This window comes from Hemiscyllium ocellatum, chromosome 24, assembly GCF_020745735.1.
Source record: "Hemiscyllium ocellatum isolate sHemOce1 chromosome 24, sHemOce1.pat.X.cur, whole genome shotgun sequence".
Classification (NCBI taxonomy): Eukaryota; Metazoa; Chordata; class Chondrichthyes; order Orectolobiformes; family Hemiscylliidae; genus Hemiscyllium; species Hemiscyllium ocellatum.
This window is the reverse complement of record NC_083424.1, coordinates 35,493,371-35,520,673: the sequence shown is the minus strand read 5'-3', so window position 1 is coordinate 35,520,673 and position 27,303 is coordinate 35,493,371. Positions and strand designations below refer to the sequence as shown.

The 27,303-nt window shown below is 37.4% G+C and overlaps 1 protein-coding gene across 1 annotated transcript in view; it reads left to right on the top strand.

Moving 5' to 3' along the window:
- The window catches only part of rbm19 (RNA binding motif protein 19), a 248,632-nt gene extending 221,897 nt beyond the window's left edge, over positions 1-26,735 (top strand). The window contains exon 25 of the mRNA XM_060843698.1: positions 24,677-26,735. The gene's annotated coding sequence lies outside the window, so the exon portion shown is untranslated. The remainder of the gene's footprint in view (positions 1-24,676) is intronic.
- Positions 26,736-27,303: the final 568 nt, after the last annotated feature.

Here is a 27,303-nt window from a genome sequence, read left to right as displayed (position 1 = left end):
TAAGAGTCTTCCTTGAATATTCATATAATTGAGCTTAAACCTTTTCAGCTTTAAACAACCTTTTCAGTATTGTAACCAAAATTTCTAGTCTGGAAATTTTAAACTAAATCTTTATACATGAATTACCTATTTTTAACTTCTGTGAAGTATCTCTTTATTCCAGGAGAATGTTTCATAAACCCAACTTCAGCCAGGATATCTGTGAAAAGAAAGTAAAAGCTTTCTAAGCTATTTGGGTTTTCACCTATCAACTCCTGATTCATCGAATCAAACGCAGCTAATAAGGTTCAATATTTACTCTGTCCACTAATAAAACACTCCCAGTCCAAACAAATCCCCATTATTACTCCAGGAACTGTCTTCCTTATACTAGTTTAAAAGAAAACCGTTGTACCAGTAATACTGACAATTATTAAACCCCCTCAACCACACCTAAAGATCAAACCGCATATGCCATTAGTTCAAAATTCAAACTTTGAAATAAATGATATTCAGATATGTATAAATCATACACCTCACATCACACAATGTACCAGTGACCTCGCAGAACAAAGTTATGATCTCAATGATTCTCATTGTTCTTTCTATGCTCTTTTATGTCTATTTGTGAATTTACAATGCTAACTGAAGTTGAGACATTGTTCAAGCAAAGGAAATTTTACCAGAAAATGTCAAGTCCGGAATAGTGTTGATAAATTTTGTAAGTGCATTTTAATTGTACAGCCTCCTGCTGTTTATATTTTGTTTAAAACAAATTTCACTATATAGAAACATGGACAAATGGAGCCAAAAAGGAGACATGAGTTAGCTTTGGCAAGTAGGGTTAAGGAGAATACATTAAGGGAAGCCTTCAAAATGAGATAATGAGAGTCAAGTGACAGTATATTCCTGTTAGGGTGAAAGGAAAGGCTGATAGGTGTAGGGAATGCTGAATAAAAATAGAAATTGAGGTTTTGGTTATGAAAAAGAAGGAAACATATGACAGTTTATAAACAAGATAGAGTGAATCCTTAGAAGAATATAAAGGCAGTAGGAGTATACTTAAGAGAGAAACCAGGAGAGCAAAAAGGGGACGTGAGATAGCTTTGGCACATAAAGTTAAGGAGGATCCAAAGGCTTTTTATAAATACATTAAGGACAAAAGGGTAACTAGGGAGAGAATAGGGCCCCTCAACAACCAGGAAGGCATCCTATGTGTGGAACCAGAGGTGATGGGAGAGATACTAAACGAGTATTTTGCATCAGTGGTTACTGTGGAAAGGTCATGGAAGATAGAGAATGTAGGGAAATAGATGGTGACATCTTGAAAAATGTACAAATCACAGAGGAGTTGGGGCTGGATGTCTTGAAATGCATAAAAGTGGATAAGTTCCCAGGACCTGATCAGATGTACCCTAGAACTCTGCGTAGGAAGCTAGGGAAGTGATTGCTGAGCCCCTAGCTGAGATATTTGTATCATCGATAGACACAGGTGAGATGCCGGAAGACTGGAGGTTGGTTAACGTGGTGCTACTATTTGAGGAAGGGTGTAAGGAAAGGCCAGGGAACTATAGACCAGTGAGCCTGACATTGGTGGTGGGCAAATTATTGGAGGGAATCCTGAGGGACAGGATTTACATGTATTTGGTAAGGCAAGGACTGATTATGGCTTTTGTGCATGGAATTAATGTCTCAAGTTTGATTGAGTTTTTTGAAGAAGTAACGAAGAGGATTGATGAGGGCAGAGCAGTGGACATGATCTATATGGACTTCAGTAAGGCATTTGACAAGCTTCCTCATGGTAGACTGGTTAGCAGGATTAGATCTCGTGGAATATAGGGAGAACTAGCCATTTGGATACAGAACTGGCTTGAAGATAGAAGGCAGAAGGTGGTGATGGAGGGTTGCTTTTCAGACTGGAGGCCTGTGACCAGCAGTGTGCCACGAGGATCAGTGCTGGGTCCACTATTTTTCGTCATTTATATATGATTTGGATGTGAACATTAGAGGTATAGTTAGTAAATTTGCAGCTGACACCAAAATTGGAGGTGGAGTGGACAGCAAAGAAGGTTACCTCAGATTACAATGAGATCTTAATCCGATGGGTCAGTGGGCTGAGGAGTGGCAGATAGAGTTTAATTTAGATAATGTGAAGTGCTGCATTTTGGAAAAGCAAATCAGAGCAGGATTTATACACTTAATGATAAGACCCTAGGGAGTGTTGCTGAACAAAGAGACCTTGGAGTGCAGATTCATAGCTCCTTGAAAGTGGAGTCATAGGTAGGAAGGATAGTGAAGAAGGCATTTGGTATGCTCTCTTTTTGGTCAGAATATTGAGTACAGGAGTTGGGAGGTTGTGTTGTGGCTGTACAGGACATGTGTTAGGCCACTTTTGGAATATTGCATGCAATTCTGGTCTCCTTCCTATCGGAAAGATGTTGCGAAACTTGAAAGGGTTCAGAAAGATTTGCAAGGATTGAAGTTGAGGGATTTGAGCTATAGGGTGAGGCTAAATAGGCTGGGGATGTTTTCCCTCTAAAATCGGAGGCTGAGGGGTGACCTTATAAAGGTTTATAAAATCATAAGGGGCATGGATACGATAAATAGACAAGAGGTGGGGGAGTCCAGAAATAGAGGGCATAGGTTTAGGGTGAGAGGGGACAGGTATAAAAGGGACCTAAGGAGCAACTTTTTCACACAGAGGGTAATGCATGTATGGAATGAGCTGCCAGAAGGATGGTGGAGGCTGTTACAATTACAACATTTATATGGCATCTGGATCGGCATATGTATAGGAAGAACTTAGAGGGATATAGGCCAAGCACTGGCAAATGGGACTAGATGAATTTCGGATATCTGGTCGCATGGACGAATTAGTCTGAAGGGTCTGTTTCCAACTGTACATCTCTATGACTTTGTGTTTGTCATATTTGTTATTTGGAGCAAGTAAAAGTTACTGTCTTAATTTTGAAAATTAGCAGAATGATAAAGCAATGTTAACATCTGTTTTCTTTAATGTGTGACCAGCCTTCTAAATATTATATTTGAAAGTAACTTTTGCAAACTTAAAAGGCCGTCTGATGCCAGCATTTCCACTTGCATGTTGTGATAGACTGATATAAACAAGCAGTGTAAAGCTTGATGTTAACTCTTTGAATAGCTGACAAAATATTGAAAATATGTTTCCTGAAAATATCGATGAACATTTCACTTTCTCAACAATTGTGTATTTAAATTACATAAAATATGCAGCATTGAAACAACCGTTGAGTCCAGCTAGTCCTTGCCAGTGTTTATTTTCCAATCATGCCTTCCCTATTTTTCCTCAACCATCAGCGTAATCCTCGCTTCCTTTCTTCTGCTTATAGTCTTTCTAAATCATCCCAACGCTTTCATTTTCTCAATATAAAAATGTCTGGCCTCCACATCTATTCCTGATGTTTATAATCTAATTTTGTAATATCAAAGAACCAGAACAAAGAATGGTTCAACACAAGAACAGGCCCTTCAACCCACCAAGACTGTGCTGACACAATGCCTTTCCAAACCAAAACCCATTTGCCATCCACAGTCCATAACCCTCTGCTCCCTGCCTGTCTATATATCTGTAGATGCCTTGCAAATGTTGCTAATGTATCCACCTGTACCATCACCTCTGGTAGCATTTTCCAGGCATTTATCACACTCTCTGTTTAAACAAAACCTGCCCTCATATCTCCTTTAAATGTATCCACTTTTATCTTAAGTCTATGTCCCCTAGTAATTGACATTCCTACCGTAGGAAAAAGACTCTATTAATTTGATCCATGCCACTCATAATTTTGTAAACTTCTGTCAAGTCGCCCCTCATCCTTCAATATTCAAGTGAAAACAAATCAGGTTTGTCCAATCTCTCTTCATGGCTAAAAGTCCTTGCAAATCACACTCTCACCTTCTCTGATTAATTTTTAATAATAATTTGGCAACCAGAACCATACACTACTCCAAGTATAACAAATGTTCGGGACAAGTTTAAGATAACCATGTGTAAGCTTGCATCTAGCATTTATCAAACTATCTTTCATGACCTAAATCTGCATTTCAGTTTGCAATGCTGTATAGATGTTGCAAAGTTAATTCTTTCCATGTGAATGAACGGAAATGAACAAACTTCACAAATACAACTAAAATGAAACAAAAGGTAAAATTGTTGTTCACTAAAATGACATACATTGTCTGCAAGATAATACTGTGAAGATAGCTTTTGCATGGCAACACCGGGTCAGCAAAGTGTTAATCCCACCAAAAAAAGATGCATTTTGCTGTGAGCAAGTATTTGTCCGAGGGAGTGATTATTTTAATATACTGGTTTTGAATGTTTTCGAATTGTCATTGGCATTGGATCAGTTACATTACCCAGGTCTGCTGACAGCTGATTTTCCACTATGTGAAACAGCATTTGCAGTTAGCTCTTAGATGTGGTCAGTGTGTAACACAGCAGCGGCTGAGCAGACCGATTATACCGCCAGAATAGTCAGCAGCGAGATAGCAGACAAAACATCTGTGTCTCATTTTCATATCTAGCTAAATAAAATGACACAAAAACACACAAGCAGACTCGGGGGTAGTTGTGTGTTTCTCCTGGGAATGAAAAAAGCATGTTGGAGAGATGCAGGTTATCAGAGAACCATGAAGACAATAATATAACCTGACACATTTGAAATGAGACACCAGTTGTCATGGCAACAGCTCACGTGGGAGTAGATCTCGAGAGACAGCTATGAGATGTAGTATAAATGATGTTTGATTAGAACTTAAATCATTTAGGCTCATGGAAGATAGGCCTTTTGTCAGCATGGAACCTTGGGTCACTTGTAAAGCGACTGGGCCTGAACGTATTAGCCTTACACGTGGTCCTTGGGGTGAAAGGGCGTACAGACTGATTAGTTTGCCCTTCTTCACTTAGTTTTTCATAACCTTCTGTGTATTAAAGCATCATTTCTATACCAAAATCCACTTCACATGTAAAGAGAGCGTTTGCTCTTGGTAATAGAAATACTGCTAACAATTTAAAAGTTAGAGTGTTGAGTTGCTTAATGTGGCATTGTTTGCATTGGTTTTGTGTATTGAAAGCTTTTCTACATGTTACAGCACTTTAGGGTGGCAATGTAAAATATTCTGAAAAAAATTAAAGAAGTGGATGCCACTGTTTCTCACTTATAATATGAAATTAAATTTATTGCAATGTGCATGCAATATTAATGCCCTTGTAACTTAAACTTTAGAACCATTGACTATATTTTAAGTTTCACTTTGCATGCACAGAGCAACAGTATTCATCTTATTCAAAACAAAATTCTGGCAGCTTTGCCAATTTGCAATTAATGTAGTTGCGGTTTATTTTCTGTGTTCCTCCAGGCTGCTGGAAATTGCATGTTTCTTTTATTTGGTGGCGGTAAGTGCAGAAATGTAGCGTGTGCAGTGCTTGCCTGAAGGGCCGTGTCATTTGCAGTGTTTCAAGTAATGAATCCTGGATCTGGGCTCTCTTAGACAAATGACCTGTGGCCTAGCGGCCGTTTGTGGACCCAAATGATTTTGTCAGCTGTCACTTTGTAGCCAGAAAAATGTCAAAGCCTGTGGACAAGTGCTGCATGAAAGAATTTCTATCTACCATTAAATATTCTGTGCTAAGTAAGCCCTAGTTATCTAATAACCAATGTGAATAAAATTCCTTTGAGGTACAACATGTAGTCTTGACTCCTTATTTTGGACTAATTTTCTATTAACCCTCAGAAGACGAGACATAACCTGTTTAGAATTTCTGTTTATTCAACAGGGTAAGGTTTAAAGCTTAAAGAAGATTGCGTCACGCTCAAAGGACAGTGACTGCTTTAATAGAAAGTTTGATTTAATTTTAAGTTTTGTCTACGTTGTATTTTCAGTGCCAGTTATCTCATTTTTTATATTCTGTTTAGCATTCTCTTTAAATATTTAGGGACAGTTGAACTATGTCTGTCCATTTTTTAGCACACTTAAACAGAGGTAAAATTAAATCTGAATATGTTATATAACTACTAGGTTTCTTTACATACTGGGTACTAGTAGGAAACAACAGGCCAAATATGTCTCTTGCTGTCTCAACCAGAGATTGGTTTTGAACACTTAAAGCAGGTAACAGGTAAGGAAATCAAAGCATCATTTGTGTTTCTTTAATTACCAAAAAGAAATCTTTAATTAACATTGACAAAGTTAATCATGTAGTTATCAAACATTAGTACTTTGCACACCTGATTGGTGAACTTACAGAATGCAACACAGACAATTCCTGTAATGAAGGGCACATTAAAAATTCTTAATTAGTAATTTAATGCAAGTTGAAAGATGATGGCTTTTTCATTAAACTAATATATTTGTTCTAAATCTAAGCTTTTAAGTCATGTTAGTTTCTTCATCTGATTAGCTTGCTATTCCAGGTACAATAAATTGTGTAAGTTGAGGCCAACAAAATATTTCATTTGTCGTGAAGCTTGCTGTTATATTCAATTCATAATTCAAGTCTGAGCTCAGTGAAGGACTAGACCATGTAGCGAACTACATACTTAGTTTCCACTTCTGTCTTCAAATCCATTCCCGTTGATGGGGTAGAAGTCTTTCCCAACTAATGTCTGTATGGCTCTGAATAGTCTCAATACAATTTAATTTGTAAGGAAACAACTGTACAGAAAATCCTAAAGTTCAACTTTAATTTAAATCTGAGGCACATAACATTGGAAGGATGGCTTGTAGCTAAAAGAATAATGCACGTTGGTGCAGTAAGGCTTCTGAAACTGGAGTTCTCGTGAGTTGTTGAAGGGGAGTAGAAACTATATTCTGCTTCTCGTCATTTTGTACATAATGTGGAATTGCTTGGTGCCAATGTAGGATATGCAAAATAAAGCTTTCAATTCCCAGAACTAGCATCTGTCACCTTATTGAGCACAAAAACAAAATTGGTTCAATTTTTATTGCACTAATTATAATTACTAATATTTTGGCAGGATATCAGGGAAACTATTCACTATGACACTGTGAAACAAAGCTAAACAACCTGATAGAATTATTCCATAGTTACACCCAGTCATTGCATTCAGATGGAGGACATGGGGGTATACAAGGCAACTGGAAATATAAAAATAAAAGCCATGTGTGCGGTGATCCCGTTTTTGTAGGATCCAGAATAGGAATGCTTTAGCAATGACATCAAATGGATAGCTTAAAATATGAGTGTAGTAATTTGCTGGAGAGAAAGCCATGCTGATATCAAAAGTATTTAACTCATGCAGTTCAAGGTCACAAGTTATAAAACCTGATATTATTCTAGTTTACAAAACAATTTTTTTTCACATGTCTTAATTCTTCCAATTTCCTGCAGTCATCTGCTGAAGACAATGATTCTTATTAACATATGTTTATATTTGTGCCAGTAGCACAGTGCTATCTCACCTATGTCTTTTCACTTGAAGCTAAGTAGTGTTTCCAACCTGTATAACAATGTGGGGCATCATATATAAGTTCAGTAATCTCTGTCATGTACATGCAGAATGTGTTCTTGCACTCTCACACTCTCTCCTGTGATACTCATTGGATAACAATCCGGTATGGTAACCCTTATTTTCTTCCATGATCTAGAAGACAGTTCAGCCATGACTAAGATTTGGCATGGAACAAGCATTCTTTTTGGTCGTTGATATATTGCGCACAAGATGACATGCCTTTGATTAGATATTAGATTAGATTACTTACAGTGTGGAAACAGGCCCTTCGGCCCAACAAGTCCACACCGACCCGCCGAAGCACAATCCACCCATACCCCTACATGTACCCCTTACCTAACACTACAGGCAATTTAGCATGGCCAATTCACCTGACCCGCACATCTTTGGACTGTGGGAGGAAACCGGAGCACCCGGAGGAAGCCCACGCAGACACGGGGAGAACGTGCAAACTCCACACAGTCAGTCGCCTGAGGCGGGAATTGAACCCAGGTCCCTGGCGCTGTGAGGCAGCAGTGCTAACCACTGTGCCACCGTGCTGTCCTCACAGTACCACGTGAACAGTAAAGGCTGGATCTGGGAGAAGAAAGCTGTGTTTCTGAATACTACTATCCAATCTGCAGCACTGACCGAGTCAACAGGCAATGAAATGAACCAGTGTGATCTTGAGGAGATGGCATTGATCGGTGTCCTCATGCATTTGTGGGCGGACGACTGAGAGATCCAACACAGGTTACCAGGTGATCTCTGGAAGAAGCCAGTAACATAGAAGTTGAAGCTCAAAGGGGCTGTCTCCTTCACAGCCACATGCACAGGATTGTTTCCCACCTTGCAGCCCTCAGGTCTTGCTTGAGCAGCCAGCATAGGTCCATCACATTATCCCAGGACATATACAGCCTGTGTTGACACTGTGCCTCACTCATCCCCAGAGAATGGAAGCTAGGTGAAAATCTCTGGTCCTCCTGCAGATCCTATGCAACCTGAAGGGCCCTGCCTCAGCTAATGGTTTCTCTGTCGCAGATGCTGTTACCATGGAGCCTCATGAATCAGCCTTCATCTTAAAAAGGTGCCACAGTAACCAACACCTTACCAGTCTGCATACATGATGTTCCGTGGAAATTACCTGAGTTGGGAACATAAAGAACACAATCAGCTTCCCCTCTAAGTTGTGTGGCCACTGGGAAGCTCTGCACACATCAAATGGTGTGCCAATGAATGGCTTCAGCTTCTGGAAGTTGGTGTCACATATGGAAGTTGGAAGTCACTGGAAACAGCGAAACAAACAGGAAAACGTTGAGCAAAACGTGTTTATAACTCTGACAACAGTCAGTGAGGGATGCACTGTAGGTGAGGGCTGCACAAACTCCTCCATACAGTGAGAGAAACATGCTGGACCCTGATAACAAGGATCATTTCTCCATTGTGAATTCAGTTTCAGCCTCAGCATGTGCACCAACTTGGTAAAAGGGCTGTGACAAATAAACTGACATGACAAGTAATGAAGCGCCTCTTGCATTTGCAAGCACCAACAGCACGGCACAATCACATTGACCAGCATGCTTATTCTATATGTATTGTAAATGGAAATTATTACAAATTAAATCTAGGGAAAAAGGAATAGATATATGGAACACTATTTCCTGCAGGTTGCCCTCCAAAGCACTCACCATCCTTACTGGAAATATATCATTGTTCCATTCAGGACCAAGGTAGCAATCTGTCTGTGGAACCAGAAGACATAATTGAGGTTTTAAAAGTACTTTACACCTGTATTCACTGTAGAGGAGGGCATTGCAGGTATAGGAATCGATGAGGGAGATTGTGACATATTTGAATGAATTAATAGTGAATGAGAGAGAAGGTATTAGCAGTTATAGCAGACTTGAAAATGGATAAATAATCAGGCCCAGATGAAGCATATTTCAAGAAACTGGAGCCAGGGTAGGGGTGCCAGTAGTGAGGAAGACAGCTAAAGTGGTACCACTATTCAAGAGGGATGATAGAGAAAAGCCAGGAAAATACAGGCCAGTGAGACTAACATCGAGAGAAAGGAAATTATTGGAAAACCTTCTATGAGACAGAATTAATTAAAGCTTGAAGACATAAGAATTAATCGAGAATAGTCAACATTTTTGTGTAAAGAGGAGGTTATGTCTAACAAATGTGACAGACTTTCTTGAGGAAGTCACTAGGTGTACAGATGCAGTCGACATGGATTTCAATAATATTTTTGACAAGGTCTTAATGGCAGACTGGTTAAGAAGCTAAAGCCCCATGGGATCCAGGGCAATTTGGCAAATTGTAGCCAAAATTGGTTTAGTAGCAGGAAGCAGAGAATGATGGTCAAAAGATGTTTTTGAGAGTGGAAGTCTTTGAAAAGCAGCATTCCACAGGTTCACTGTAGGGTGCCTTGATGTTTGTTGTGAACGTTACTAATTAAGACTTGAACGTAAGAGGTTGATTTGTAATTTCTTGGATGAAACAGAAATGGTGGTCTGGTAAATAGTGAGAAGGAAAATCCATGGACCTCAGTGCAATACTGATGGGCTGATCATATGGGCTGAACAGTGGCAAATGGAATGTAATCATGAAACATGTGAGGTGATGCATTTTGCAAAGATTAACAAATCTAGGCAGTACATTGAATAGCAGGATCTTTAAAAGTACAGAATGTCAGTGGGACCTTGATGCACATGTATAGATCCTTGAAGGCAGCACGGCAAGCTATAGGTGATTAACGGGAATATCGGTGAAATAACTGCAAAAATGCCAGTATTCTATCACCAAGTCACCCTTTATTTACTTGTAATTAGTATGTTGGCTGTAGCTAGCTAGCTAGCCGGCTCAGAGTCCATCCCTGAACTGAGGAAGTTCTAAATTTTCTGGTTATATTGAACAGTAGGGGCTTTTCTGATTGGGATTGTTAATTTGGGCCAATCAAGGATTGTGTAAACAAGATCCAGCTGGTTCCATTCCTGAAGAAGGGCTCATGCCCGAAATGTCGATTCTCCTGCTCCTTGGATGCTGCCTGACCTGTGCGCTTTTCCAGCAACCCATTTTCAGCACTAGCTGGTTCCAGTCACTACATCCCTCCCCATCCAAATCTGGGGATGTAGGCCTGGTCTTTCTCTTGCAGCTTTTCTTGCAATGTTTTTGTGCCAGGTCTGGTTCTTCTGACTCAGACTCTGACATGGGGAACATGTAGTCCGTCCCTTGCGTCTGGAGAATCTTATGTCATGGTTTGTCTTCTAACTATTGAAACCTAAGAGCTCATTAAGAATTTTCTGCACGTTATAACTTGAAATTCAACATCTTGATTATAAAGTTATTCAATACAGCCCAACTGTGATCAATTGTTACTTTGTTTTTGAAATTGAAGATTAAAAACAATATATTTTATGGTTTATTTTTATTTTATTTCTATTGTATAATCTTTGAACACAATTATTTCTGAGATATGTCATGCAAATGCTCATAAGTGGCTCAAAATACATAGAAGCAGCTTAGAAATGACACCTTTTCTTTCCCTATTTTTATACTAAGTCTATGCATGTCTGTGTGCATATACAAACGGAGGATGGGATTGAAGAATCCGTTAACCTTTTCATTACTTTATTTTCTAAATTTGAGGCTTAATTGGATGTATTTGAAATGGATTATATTAAATGAAATTGAGGTTTGCTTCACACATTTTTTTGTTTTTAAAAAAAGGATTAAATCTAGATGAGCTTGTGTTGATGTTGATGAAAATTAACTTTATGCCTTTAAAACAAGACTACCTAGGGTGTAACCCCTAGTTCTAAATAGCATAATTTAGTCAGTTAAAGGACTGAGCTTTGTAGACCAGGAAATTCACAGATTCAGCAAGCCTTCCCACTCCTAATTCCTATTCCGTCCTAGTATATAGTCTGTAGTTGAATAGCCTTCCTGTGCTTAGTCTAGAACCCAACTTGCTTTTGAAGAGCAACCACTTTGACAAGGTAGAGGAGGACAATTGTCATTGACAATAATGTACCTACAAAGAATGCAATCAGTATTGCAGGGAAAAAAATAACAAAAGGAAAAAAGTTTCTTGCCATCAGTTGAGAACACATGGAAACTAATTGTATAGTTTGAATAGTCATAGAACCCCTACCGTGTGGAAACAGGCAATTTGACCTATTGGGTCCACACCAATACATTGAAGAGCATCCCAACCAGTCCCATCCCCGACAGTATCCCTGTAACCCTGCATTTCCCTTGACTAACCCACCTTACCTGCGCATCCTGGAACACTGGGCAATTTAGCATGGCTCATCCATTTAACCTGCACACCTTTGGATTTCTCAATTCATCCTTAAACTATGTATTGTTTCTCCTGTATATTTCTTTGCGCACATGGTGCTATCACAATTTTTTGTCAGTTTCTTCGAATCATTCTCAACCATAAAATTTTGCAGTCGCAATAAACTTCTCAGTTGATTCCACAAACTGCTTACTCTGCTGATACAAAATTCAAATTAAACCATTCACATTCACTGTGATCCTTATGCATCAGATAGCAAATATTCACTTCTAGGCCACTGTTTGGTGCTATGTGATGGGTTTGATCAGTGAGTTTTAGTCAACTGCCTTTGACAGTGATTCATAGCTAAGGCAAGCCTCAGATTTTCTGATAGGAGCTTTCACTGCACAACATTATGTGCATCACAGATCTGTTTAAGAATTCTTTAAGCCCTACAAACAGTAGCAGGTTTGGTATAATTGAACATTAGTTGTTCTCTAAGTGTTAAAATAATTTTGGCATGTTAATTTCCCCACTGTTTGCCAGGCACATGCCAGCTATACTACTGAGAGGTTCATCTATATCACTGGTATAAAAAACAGGCAACATGCCAGTGAGGCTTCAGTGCACTTGGGAAGAAATTTGTTTCTTCCCTTGTAGAATTTCAGTGGCTAGGTTAACCCTTCAACCTCACTTTATTGTATGTTGTAAAGTTCTTGTTGTACATTTCTAATGTGTAAAATGAATTGCTTAAAACTTTGGAGTTTTAAACCTTCCTTTTCCTGTGAGAATTGTACCATGCTCTTTGCAAGTGAGCTGCATTTCTTTTGTTAGTCTTGTGCCCAGGATCAATAATTACCTTCTTGTAGTACCTAAGCACTAAATTTTACATAGCACTCCAACATGTTATTCTATCAGTTCACATGCGGAAAGATCATCTGCCAGACTTAACGTACACAAGGTAAAATAAGTTTGATTTTGTACAAATTAAACAGAATAGGGAAAATTATTTGCTGCTACTGCACACCCTGTAATTTTCAAAATATCGAACCTATATTGAATGTATTATTTTTCACTTTTCAATAAAGTTTTATCAGCATATATAGGCACCTTTCTGCCTATGCAAGAACTGAGGAAATTCCCAGCTGGTTATTGTGAACATTGGAGGTATAGGCTAACAGGCACTTTGTTTAGCAATGCATCAATGAAGGCTGTAATGTTAAATAGTTCCTGTGAGTTCAAAACTCGCTAAGGATAATGAAAGATCGGGGCAAATCGGTGTATTTAACTGCATAAAATAATTCAACATTAAATGCAGTATGTAAAATCCAGTAGATAATTAATCTTAAAGTTCCTCTAAAAACCCTCACTCACAATGCAATTTTTGGATGTCACTCTCTATCTCTCCCATGCTTATCACCATATAGTAAGGTGTAGAAAAGCAGCTTTCCTCAAAAGTGATGAACTGGCTAGAGGTGGCAGATTTCCTCTACTAATAAGGAATTGTTGCATTGTTATAACGATGTACTATAGTCATTTTCTGCTGCTAGCCCATACCTTGTCACATCTACTGAATTTGATATCACAACCTGTCTAGATACAAAATCATATTTTTATTTCTGCACTCAATCCAGTTTAAATTCTGATATTTATTCTTCCAGGCATTGTTTAGTCTGATCATCAAATTTCTATATTTGCACAGCTGAATGGGAGATTGTAAAATTATACTATAATAACATTAAAATAAATTTTCATTCTTTATTCGTATGTCCAAAAATGGTTACCTCAAAATGTTCTGTATATTCTGCATCTCACATTTTCTCATATCTGTTTATCTGTGCTGTTATCTCCTGCATTCATCCTTGTGGTGTCCCCAGTTTGGCACCATTTGTAATCTAATATTCAATTGTTCACGTGTGCATATGTCAATGTGCATATATGTTTACATATGGATTTGTGTGTATATGTATGCATGCACGTACATTAGTGCTGTATATGAATAAGCAGCATTTGCCAAATGTTGTCTGGAAGATCTAACAGTTGATAACTTTGTGAAGTATTTGTGTCTTTTCTTGAATCTTTGTTTTCAGCTATTGTTTTTTTCTCAATTCTAGGTTTAACTGTGTCTTAAAGTTAGTCTAGTCTATGTATCTGCTCGACTTTGGAGCTAATTTTTTTATTTCTGTGAAGAGTTGCTATTGGATCGTTCTAATATTGATCTCCTTTAGGCAACAGTAGGGTATACTATCTGTGTAAGTTATTTTCTTCCAAATGCATTTTTGTTGATTGAAGCTACAAAAAAGGGTTATAAACAGAGTAATCTTACCATCAGTAGTATAGAGAAAAGATCTGTGTGTTACATTGTGCATCTACTTTTGTCTTTATTTAAAAATTAAGATAAAGGTGGGGTTTAATGGTGCAATACAGAAGATAGTTTTCAAATGGATTTATCTTGCTTTTACACTGCACTTATTATTAATGGAGTTTGAAGCACAGAAACAGTGTGCCTATAAAAATCTGAAATTATAGTCAACATATTTCAGGTTGATGGTTGCCTTTACTTTTTGTCAATAAAACATAGGATGAGTTAGCAATACAGAGGCAAATATATTTGCTTTCTGTCTCTCGCCTACAGATTTATTAATCATTTTGTAGGCAGTGAGCGTACATACACTGCTGGAATAGCATCAGTCTCCAAGAGGCCCATTGATGCGTGTTGCTGGTAGCTGCTTTGCTGCATGGCTAGTCAGGAGAAGAACAGCGAAGACTGTTTTATTGTTTCTGGTGGAGCGAGCTAGGCTGATTGGAAAATCCAATGAATTTAAATCGCTGCGCTCTATTGTATCAGGGAAAATAAAAAATACAGTAAGAAAATTCATTTTTGCCAAAATATTCACATACAGGTTTTGATATAATGGTGCTTCAAACACAATCCGTTAACTGGCATTGAAAACAGGTTGTGCCAAACGAGCAGTCTGTTTGCTGTCCTGGGTAGTGTATCTTTTATATATGCAGCATGTCTCCCATTGTTTCTTTAACACATGCAAGGAGTTTATATCCCAGCAGTATTTAAAATAAAACTTTGTGATTTGCCTTTTATATGAATCCAATTTCTAGTGCTTTGGTAATAATTTAATCAACTGTGCAAATAACCAACCTAGAAACTAATGTTACTATTTCCCCATTTGTAAAACAACATTATTTGGGCCAGGTGCACTGGTTCCAAGTTATGTGTAATATAGTTATATCCAAGTCTCCATAAGTAAACTAGGGCCAAATTCTAGGCAATCAGTTTGTGCTATCATGAACAAAGGGAAAGCTGTCAGATATGATGCATTTCTGATCCCCTGCTGGCTACTGGAGAAGGAAACAATCCCTGATGCTGAATCCCAAAGGTAAATACAGCCACAGGGGTTATTAGCTGAACCAGGCACATAGTCTCAAATAAACAGAGGTTGAAAAAAATTGCAAATTCTGAAAATCATGTGAAACCAAAAATATTGGTAATGTATAGCTGATATGTCAGCATAAAGAATTTCAAATTAACGTGCCAGGTGGGTGCCTAAACTGAAAATGAGGTATCTACCAGAAACATTAATCTGTACTTTCTTTCAGATGTTGATTCACTAGCCGTAAATTTCATTGTCTTCTTTAAAATTAATAAATTCCATTTGTTTGCATTTGGTTTCTGCTATGATTCCAAAAGTAAGCTAGTTACTTTGTCTTCTGTGCTCTAGAGAAATAATAGAATGATACACACAGAAGGAAGCCAGTCAGCCCTTTGTGCCTGTGGCAGCTCTTTTAAATGACCATCTAGTTAGTAACATTTCTCTGAACCTTCCCCAAAGTTCCCCAGCCTTCCAAATGTTTAACCAATTATTTTATGAAAGCTGTTATTGTTTCTGCTTCTGCCACCCTTTTAGATGGTACATTCCAGATCATTACAACTTGATGTGCTTAAGAGAACACTTAATCTATCTTCTGATTCTTTTGCCAATTATTTTGCATATATCCCCTGGTTCTGCTATTAGAAATAGTTTCTCCTTATTTACTCTATCAAATTCCTTCGAGAATTGAATAACATTATAAGACCTCCACCACTTCACCTTCTTTAACTTTCTCTGCTATAAGGAGAACAACCCTAGTTTTGATAATCTTTTAAGGTAATTTAAGTTTTTCGATCGAGAGTGGGATTTTACCAGAAATCAGCTAAGCGTCAATTTCTGGGTGTTTCATGGAGGGTTTTCTCTGAGCTCCAACAAGTTCTCTCACAATTTTCTGCTGCTCACCTCTAAGTGTGAACCATACCTCCATGGCACCATCCTTGTGCTATATTGCTCTCAATAGCAGTTAAATGTTCATCAGTGCCAGGACCTGTGGAATTCATGCTGTAGTTACCATATTTAAACTTCAGTTGTGATCTGTCAAATGCTGCTAGCCTGCTTTGATATAACCACCTGGATCAGTGCAGTGTCAACGGTCCAGGAAGAAACACCAATGCTACAAGAGGGTTAATGACCTTCTGCATTCTGCCAGACTAAGTGCCACCCTATCTTCTCTGTGGTACCTTTCACTCTAACTGTGCCGTCATACCCATATCCTACAAAGTCTCATGAACTCCCATTCTCAATATGGCATGCACCACCTTCTCTCAATGGCTCTCACCCACCCTGTCCACTCATGCTACTACTTCCTGTCATCTGAGTTTCCTATTCACTCATGGCATCTCATAACTCTTTCTTGACTGCCAAAGAACAGCCCCTAACTGATCATAGTCTCTCTTGACCATCTCTTGCTTCCAAACGTGACAGGTTTGCAATAAAAGGCAAGACAGCTATTCTGTGAGCAGCAAAATAAATAAAAAAGGAGTGAGCGCTAAGAAAACTAGGTATGAAGCCTGAGATGCCTTTCCCTGTGTGCAATGTGAACTGGCAGCATCTTTGCATTGTAGGGTGTCAGTGAGCTTCAAAGTACAGTATTGAAGAGGAGAAATGTGTTAAAAGTGAGTCTCAAATGTGCCTTAATTATGTGCTGAGGCTTATGCAGGTGATCGCAGCCCATCAAGTGTGCCCTAAGGGAAGTGCTGACCATGATGGATTCCCAGAGAAGATGGCAGTGAAGTGTAGCCACCAAGTAAACACTCAGACTTCCATGTTGGAAGTTGTTGCCATCTAGTTTCTCTACACTGCTAGGGGAGATAGCACATTGTATACAATTGAGGCAAGATTAGGAAGTAAATAAGTTAATACGTGAAAATAAACCCCTGATGAGCAAGATTATCATCTCACTATCTAAACCTTCAGTGTGGAAAATTGGACCTTTTCTTTTCAATGTTAAGAGTCTCATTTTTCCAATCTGGCCTTATATTCACAACTGACTTGTCATTGCCCGGATTGTTCAGGAGCTGGGAAGATTCAGGCCCTGATTTCCATTCTTATAAATCTTCTCTATCTCCTTCCCAATATTTGGCCTGTAGTTTATGGTCAGTAACATTATAGCTTCTCTAATTTTAACTAAATAGCTACTGATCTTGAATCCTCAGGTTCAACATCCATTCTGGTACTGGAATGGTATCATTCATCAAACCCCTGTTGTTCCCTAAATAGAAGTAAAATGCTGTTGATGCTGGAAATCTGAGATACAAACTGAAAGTGCAGAAGAAACTCAGAAGTCATATGACCCCAGGTTATAGTCCAACAGGCTTATTTGAAATCACAAACCTTCGGAGTGCTGCTCCTTCATTAGGTGGAGTCCATCTGATGAAGGAGTGGCGCTCGGGATTTTAAAAAAAATCTTGTTGGTCTATAACCTTGTATCGTCTGACTTCTGAGTTTATCCAACCCAGTCCAACACCGGCACCTCCACATCAGAAGAAACTCAGTGTCAGTGAGTTTCATCATCTTGGTGCTAAATGATCTACCCCATATCTTGAGACTGTGCCCCACTTATCTCGGTCCATCTAATTGAGACGGCATCATCATTAACATCTGTCCTATCCTGCCAGAATTTTATATATTTCAATGAGATGCCTTCTCATTCTTTTAAACTCCAATTAATGCAACTTAGTCAATCCAATCTCTCTCCATATTCTCTCTTCATAACTTTCCATCCCAGAAATAAGTCTGTTGAATCTTTGTTAATCTCCCCGAATGGCAAGTATATATTTTCTTAGAAAAAGGGATCAAAACTGCACATACTACTCCAGACATTGGCTCACTAAGGTCTCTGTGCAGTTGCAGCAAGATATCCTTGTTCCTATACCCAAATCCATTGCAGTGTAGGCCATTGCACCATTTTAAATGAAAGCACTGCAGATGTGGAGTTCCAAAATAAAAAAAGACAGAATCTGCTGAAGAAAGTCAGCAATCTGGCAGTTTCTGTAGAGAGAGAGAAAAAAACACAGTTAATGTTTTGAATCCAATATTACACTTCTTCAGAATCATTTGCATTCCTAACTTGCCTTCAGTGAATAGGGTACGAGAACACCTTGGGCCGTTATACATTAACATTTCCCAATCTACTACCATTGAAATAATCTGCCATTCTGCTTTTCCTATTAAATTTGACTACTTTAGGCTTATCCATGTTATAACGCATTTGCCGTGTATTCCCTCTCACTCAACTTGTCTAAATTGCCGTGAAGCGTCTTTACTGCCTCCTCAGCACTCTCAATTCCAATTTGTTTTGTGTCATTAGCAAACCAGAAAATATTGCATTTAATTCCCTCAACCAAAGAGTGAAAATTAAGTTGCAAGTAGCTAGAGCCCAAACACTGATCCCTGTGGTAATTAGTCACTGCTCCACTCCAAAAAAAATCACTTAGTCCTGCTTTGTTTCCTATCTGCTGACCAATTCTTTTGTTTTATTCATTTGTGAGATATGAGTGTCATTGACTGACTAGCATTTATTGCCCGTCCCTGGTTGCCCTTGAGAAGGTGGTGGTGAACTGCCTTCCTGAATCGCTGCAGTCTACCTGCTGTGGGTTGACCCATAATAATGTTAAGGAGGGAATTCCAGGATTTTGACCCAGTAACAGTAATGGAACAGTAATACAATTGATTTGATTTATTGTTGTCACGTACTTGACTACAGTGGAAAAACTTTGATTTGCGAGCAGCACAGCAGGTCATAATGTACAAGGACATATTGGTCATATGGTGTTTAGATGGAGGGAAGTATACCGGATTATGGCTGCACAAGAGGTGCACAAAAGCAAGATCAACATTAGATATGAAATTAGAGAGGTCCATTCAGCAGTGTAATAACAGCAGGGAAGAAGCTGTTTGTGAACTTGTTCATACGTGTGTTCAAGTATCTTCATCCTGACTTGGAAATGTCAAGTAGGTGAATGGCTTGGAGGGGAGTTTGCAGATGGTGGTGCTGCTCTCATCCTTCGAAATGGAAATGGTTATGGGTTTGGAAGGTGCAGTCTGAGAGTCTTTTATGAATTACCCCCAATCCCGCATGCTTTATTATTGCACACAAAATTCTTGTGTGAGATTTTATCAAAAGCATTCTGAAGATCCAAACACACCACCACTACTACTTCTTCCTTCATCTATTCTGCTAGTTACATCTTCAGAAGATTCTGATAAGTTTGTCAAGCATGATTTCCCGTTAGTAAATCCATGTTTACTATGTTTAACTGATTAATATTTTTAAGTGTATCGTTATTGTAGCCTTCACAATAGATTCTAATATTTTAACTGCAGCTGATGTTAGACTAGCCAGTCTCGAATTCTGTTTTCTTTCTCCCTTTTTTAAATATTAGGGTCACATTGCCACTCTGCAGTCTGCTAGGATTGGTCCAGAATCAACAGAATTTTGGAAAATGTCAACCACATCCAGCATGACCACGTCCTTTAGTACCAGGAATATGGATTACAACGCACTGGGCAATTATCAGCTTTCAGTCCCATTAATTTATCCACTATTTTTACTAATACTAATTTCCTACAATTCCTCATTCCCAATCAACCCTTGCTTCCCTAACATTTCTGGAAAATAATTTGTGTCATCTTCTGTGAAGACAGGCCTACATCATTGTTTAGTAGCACTGTCTATTTCCTTATTCTCCAATTTCAGATTGTGAAGGTCCTACACTTGTCTTCACTAATTTTTTTCTTTTGCATACTTAAAGAAGCTTTCACAGTAATCTCTTACTTTCCTGCAGTTTTGCCCTCATACTGCATTTTTCATCTCTCCTGTTTTGGTCTTCCTTTACTGAATTCTGAAGTTTCCTAATCCTCAGGCTTCCTACTTTATCTGGTGTATCTTTGTATTTAGTGCTACACTTATTTTATTTTGTTAGCCATATTTGGACTACTTTTCCTGCTGGATTTTTGCACCAGTAAGGAATATATAACTTGCAATGCATGCATTCATCCCTTAAATATTAGCCATTGCCTGTTATCATCATGCCTTTAAATGAAGTTACCTAATCTATTGCAGTCAACTTACAGCTCATTCCTTTGTAGCCTCCTTGATTCAGATTGGACTACTTCTATCCACATGAAGCATTCAATTATTTTACAGTCACCTTTTTTTAAAGGATATCTCACATCAAAATTATGAATAAGCCCCTTCTCATTGCAAAATACTAATTCAAGGAAAGCCTATACTCCAGTTGATTCCATAACAGCCTAAAAACAAATCCTGTGTAATACTCCAGTAATACTTCCACCACCATATTTTTGCACACATGATTTGCTCAGTATATGTGTAGATAAAGTCACCCATTCTGCCCTTGATATATGCATCTCTAATTTCCTGCTTATTGCCATCCTCTACTGTATCATTACTGTTCAGAAGCTGATAGATAACATCCACTATGGTTTTCTGCTGCTTGTTACTTCTTAGCTTCACCCAGACTGATTCTACATCTAGATTTCTTTCTCACTTATTGCACTGACTTGATCCTATATAAACACTGGTACACCATTTCCCTTTCCTTTTGTCTATTCTTCCTAAATATTAAATATTCTTGGATTTTCAATTTCCCAACTCTGGTCACCTTGCAGCCATATGTATATAGTCATGTCATACTATCGACAACTATCTGCACTCTTAATTTGTCACCTTGTTGCAAATCTTCCATGCATACAGATGGAGTATCTTTAGATTTGTCTTTTTTAAACATTTGTACACATTTTCCTTTGTACTACAGCCCTATTTGCTGCTATTCCTCGTTTCCTGTATCTTCCAATTTTTTTTTCTTACTTTGTTTCTCTCTTTTTGGGTCTCACTGCTCAGGTTCCCATCCTTCATCATTTAAACTCTCTTACTTTCAACCACCACCGCCACCCTAATTGCTGGAAGTTTGTTCAGGTCCCTTCTCACTTCTCCAGGCCAGATGGAAATAATTAGCAAATCACACTCCCTTTTTTATATATTTTAAAAGTTTAGTAATAATGTATGTTTACTGTCCTTTTTCAGATTTAAAATTAATTTACCCTAATAAAATTATAGAATAATATATTTTCTTTATTATTTTTAAATCTTGGATTAATCTTTAGCCCACAAAGAACGGAGAAAATTAAATATACAATAATTTTGCGCAGAATGTCGAAGGTAACAGGAAAATAAAGGTTGCATTCAAATATTGCATAAACACATTGAGGGGTATTTGTTTACAATTGTGAACATAAATAAATCTCCTGTATGAATTATCACCAAAAATGCAACAAATTGAAGTTCCAAACAAAAATGGATATCGAATGGAAACAGTGTTAATTTTTTAACTCAAACTTGATCCAAAGTCAAAGCCTTTCTATCACTATTGAATTGTTTAACCACCATCAATTGCAAAAACAAAAGAAAATGACTTTCACATCTATTACAAGGGCAATTTTTCTTTGGAAAGGTTGGTGAACGATCATTGACTGCTTGTTATCAGTTAAAATTGTAGAAAATCACAAGCTTTCATAATTCCTGATTCAGTAATCTTCAAATGATTGAAAGCAAACTGCATCACAACACAAATGTATAGTAATTGTTAACAATATTCCAAAAACATGGAATAAAATCTAAATATTTCCTTGTGTTCATTTCTTCCATATTTCATAGCATCCAGTCACTTTGCTCAGTGTTTGTGAAATGCCATATGCATATCTACCAGTTTCACATGCCTGCACACTAACCTAGAATTGTGTGGACTTTAGTGAGTAGTTTTTGGGAATGGAAATCATGGCTTTAATCCCAATGTCATATAAGTGATATTTCTATATTTGTGAAAAATGATAGCTTATTACATAACACTGACAATATTTAATAATTTTAACATGTGAATTATAATATCTTCCCTTGTTTGTGATCAGTCTCAAAGAGGATGTATAAAGCACATGCAGTAATTACAAGATCGAGTACGAAAATAATTTCCAAAATAAATGCAAAATTTTGTTTTCGATCGCATTGTCTGCTTTTAAATTTTTCTAATTTCCATGCATTATCAACTTGAAAGGTTGTTGTAGCCCTGTCAGAAACCAATTTACTAGATGCAAATTTATCTCATTTTTTCTGTATCAGTGTCTTTAAAGCTCTATATAATTGGTCAATCTGAATAACGTCTATTAAAAGCCTCATTCAAACTCTCTTTTCCACTCCGTTAATATTGCAGAACAAATTGAATCCTAAAAAAAGCAGATTTTCTTACTTTATTCCTCAAGGCAATAGCATACCAGATTGCATGCATACTGTTTAAAAGTTAAATACTTAAACCCTGCTTTCCCAGATAAGTTGTTTTCTCACATTTATTCCTTATTGTACCTTTCACAAGTTTTATAAAGCTGTTTCCATGTAAGAGCACATGCACACAGAAGTATGTAAAATAGATAGTACGTTTCATCCAAAGTATTAGCTTCACAAAAAAAAACTACTGAGGATGTTAGGCTTAACAGCATGCAGCTCCATAGCCACCAATATTTTATGGTCTTATGGACAAGTCAGAATATGCCTGGAAAAAAATATAATATTCTGTGTCTTGTTTACATCCCTATGCATTTGTTTGCTGCTGTTCAAATTGAATTTCTGCCCTTTCATTACAAAGAGATTGTGTTGTTGAAATTGAGGTCTTTAATGTTTTGGCAGTTAAACCCCTTAACTGGTTAATAGCACCTGGATATCCTCCATTGTTTCTTCATGGCTCACTATGCATATTGAGGAAATATATGTGAAAATATGCTAAGATACAGTAACAGTTAAGAGAAGTAATTAGCAGGGGCAGGAAGAACATCAAGCTGTACAAAAAATGGCCAAAAGGGGCATTAACTACGTGAGAATGGAATAAGAAAATAGATAATGGAAGAAACACTTCTTTGAATCAAGATAAATATTGTGAAAGGTGTAGCTAAGAATAAATGTGAGTAAACAACTTAACTAGGAAAGCACAGTTGAAGTATTTGATCTTTAAACTGTATTTGGGTATTTTATATTATTTAAAATGTAAAGTTAAGAGACATTTGTGTGCAAGACCATATTAGGAAAGTAGCACTAAAGCAATATTACTATTACAGTAAACTAAATTGCAAAATAACCCACTTGTGATTTGCATGTTTCTTTTAGCAATGAAAATATTGTTTTTAAATAGTGACATTAAATCCTAATGTTAAAAATTAGAATTTGGAGGAATACTGTAGGCTCCCTGATTGTTCTATGTCCAATGTCAAAGCTGTAATGGGTGAAGTAAACCATTTCTATCTATATGTTATCTATCTTGTTCATCATTGTTCGTGGCATAGTGGTATTAGACCCAACTTACTGACCTTTATTAATGACATTGGATTCATTGTCAACCAATGCATGTTTTGGAAAGCATTTTCTTAGAAGAGATATTCTGCCATAAGGCACTTTCATCATTTGGAAATATAGGAAAGACTTAACTGTTATGGCTGTCATTTGAAAATGATAGAGCTTTAAGTAAATCATTTCATCTTTAAGTATTTCACTGTTGCAACTCTACATTGAGCTGTGAACCACATGCATCCTGGCTAATATTAAACCTTATATCACTTTGTGATGGCATTTCCATTATTTGTTCTTGTCTCTTTATGTAAAGTCATTATAATTCTGTGAAACTCCAAATTAAAACAATTATCAGCATTCACTGAAAAGTTTGCAATAATCAGAATGAATGCAAATATTCAAACTTCTACATTATGATTGGGTGGTGAAGATAGTAAAGCAGCAATGAATTGTGTGTGAAACCGCCCAGGCTACTAAAGTTCCAGCAACCAGCATAAGTGAGCTGTAAAATAATTAGCAATAATTTTCTGGCCTTTTGAGCTACAGTTTCAGATCACTTGCAAAAGGAACTTTCTGATTGCTGTTATATCCTCAAGGCTGACTGGACAATACCATGATATTAGTTATCCTTGTAACATCAGGATGTTATTTCAGTGCATGTGTGTAGAAAGTTACAAAATTTACTGAAAACAGTACATTCTTTATCATTCACTTATAGAACATATTCTAATAAAGGGAATGGTGCAGCAGCTCCAAAAAAATCTAAATATTTTGACTCTGTGTTTGCATTTAATTATAGTAGATGTCCTCTTCATGAATTGTTTCTCTCTCCAGTCTTTTTGTTTAATCTGTTAAAATGCACCTGCCATTTCTCTCTCAATAAAAATTTTACATTTTAACAGATCAAAAAATGAATGGGGAAAGACAAACTCAAAGAAAAGATTCATTTTACCTATATAAAGCCACTTTATATAGAGAGACTGAGCTGAAGATTGGATTAAATGTTCATCTTAATCTTCGAAGAAAAGATAGCCAGCAGCTTTGCATGTCATAATGTTTTTATTGATGCGACTGAATAGCCAATGACAGTCAAAATTATTATGCCAGATTTATTTTTGCCTTTGATTTAGTTTTCCATATTTTGCACAGTTCTAATTCTAGTAATGTTTTCTCTTTTGTAAAGGGAAGCCATGAAATGGTTACAGGCAACCATCAAAAACCAAAGACCAGTAACAACAAGAACCTGTGAGAAGAAGTAAGGCCTTGGTCCTATCAGCAAGTTGGATGAAGTCAAATGACCATCTGTTTTGAACTGAAATGTTCCTTGGCTGTATTGTGAGGACTCTTAACTGCAAACAGTACAACCTGGACAAACCCTGATAGATATCAGTGCCTGTTTGCAGTCCAGTCATAAATCATGATGCATGAATGGCATACTCTACAACCTATTGAGCAACGTTTGTGAAAAGTAGCGGTAGTGTAATCGATTTTTGAACTCCCATCTCAAACACATGATGAAAAACCGTTGTGCCAACTGGTTATGTATTCATGGAATACTAAATAAACTTTATGAGGTAATTTGAAGCCTGACACACAGTGACTGGAAGATGAAAACTAATAGCTGAAGAAATCTTCCATGCGCACGAATATTGTGCAGTTGTATTGATCCTGCTGTTGGAGAGAGAGGGAATACAGTAACTTCTCTCCATCAGTCATAAGTCTGAGAATGTGGATAGTCAGTGCTTTATTGTTGGTTTTCAAGATTAATAGCAAAGGGTTTTACTGAATTTCTATCTTTGAACTTAAAACATGCAGTTTGGTGGGAAACTGTTCCTAATGAACCATTGCTATTATTATTCTTAAGCTAGTAAAACATTTTGCCGTGCGTTTATAAAATCTTCATCATACCTAACAACATTTTCTTAAAAGTAGGATATTTTTACATAATGCAATAAGAGATTCACAATGTATAGTATTGGTATGTTGCATTTTGTTGTGAAATATTTAGTACATCACACATTTAAATATCTGGCATGTTGGGGCCTAGTGGTTCTAAAACTTCCATATATAGCAGAATGGAAAATTTTGATAGATATATTTTGATAGATGAATATATCCTTGTGACTCTGATGTGAATTTTGAAAATGAGTTTCATATGGAATGTTGAATTTCCAAGAAAGCATATTACAGAAAATGTAACATTCCATATGAAACTCATTTTTCTTGGAAAGCATAACTCTCGAGGCGGCACGGTGGCACAGTGGTTAGCACTGCTGCCTCACAGCGCCTGTAGACCCGGGTTCAATTCCCGACTCAGGCGACTGACTGTGTGGAGTTTGCACGTTCTCCCCGTGTCTGCGTGGGTTTCCTCCGGGTGCTCCGGTTTCCTCCCACAGTCCAAAGATGTGCGGGTCAGGTGAATTGGCCAAGCTAAATTGCCCGTAGTGTTAGGTAAGGGGTAAATGTAGGGGTATGGGTGGGTTGCGCTTCGGCGGGTCGGTGTGGACTTGTTGGGCCGAAGGGCCTGTTTCCACACTGTAAGTCTAATCAAACCTCAATTATCAGGCATTCGATTAACCGAATTTCAGATTATCTGAACAAGATCATAAGGTCCCGATGTGTTGCTAACTATGTTATCTGGCATCAATTGTCCAGCATTCAATTAACTGAATGAAATACTGCCTGCCTGTATCCTTTGGAGAATTGAGGTTACTCTATATTTGGTGCTTAAGTCTCTGAAAACAATGTGGCTTCAGGAGCTGTAGTACCACAGGCTTTAAGGAACAATTACATCTGTTTATTGCATATATTTACATGCATAATGGGTACTGATGTCTGAGTTGAAGGTTGAAGTATGTGTTTCCTTTGTTGTGTACATGTGAATGTACATAGCAACGCACTAAATTCTCACATGCAGAAGTGTTTAAATTTTACATGTTTCTGCAGTTTAACCTTAAAACAATAACCAACTGATTTGCCAAAGGTGAGCTTAGAAATGGATCTATTGTATTTTAATGTTCAGCAATTCAAGCATTTTTGTGCCTCAGTTTATGTCAAATTTATGTTGCTATTAGTGCTCCTTATGAGCTGTTCCATTTCCGGTTTTTTGATCTCATAGCAGGTAATTTTTACTATCAGTGCAGAGGCTAATATTGAAATAGAGTCCAACATAACTTTTACAATTCTACATGCAAATTTGATTATTGAACTTTTTCTATGACTTACAGAATTTCACAAATAAAGTCATAAATTTATCTTGGGAAAATAAAAAAACTTTCACCAAGTTCTCAGCTCATGTGCTTTCATTTATTTTTTGAATAAGTGATTTTTGACCCTTTGTTTTATTAGTGCTGTATCTTTTTTAAGTGTAACATTGATATATATTAGTAATTTCAAATACATTCACAGTGAAAGCCCAATTTCAAACTTGACTCCAATCAGTATTACAGAAACTTTCCCTCTCTCTAATACCTGTTAAAGCAGAGAGAGAGAAAAACTACAGAAGTTGGAAATCAGAAACTAAAACAAATCGCTGGGAAAAAAACTTGCAGGTCTGGCAACATCTGTAGAGAGAAAGCAGACTTAACATTTTGGGTCCAATGACCCTTCTTCAGAACTCTTTTCCAGTAAAATTTCAAATTGGTCCTTGTTTATCTTGGCAATGCTTGTGTGTTTAGCAACACCTGATATGGCTAGGTCGGTGTTTTGATCTTATTCTTATATATAATGCACACTATGTCTACAAATGCTCCTAATGCGCCATATGTTTTAGTCACATTTTAATGGAAGCACCATTACACATAACACTTC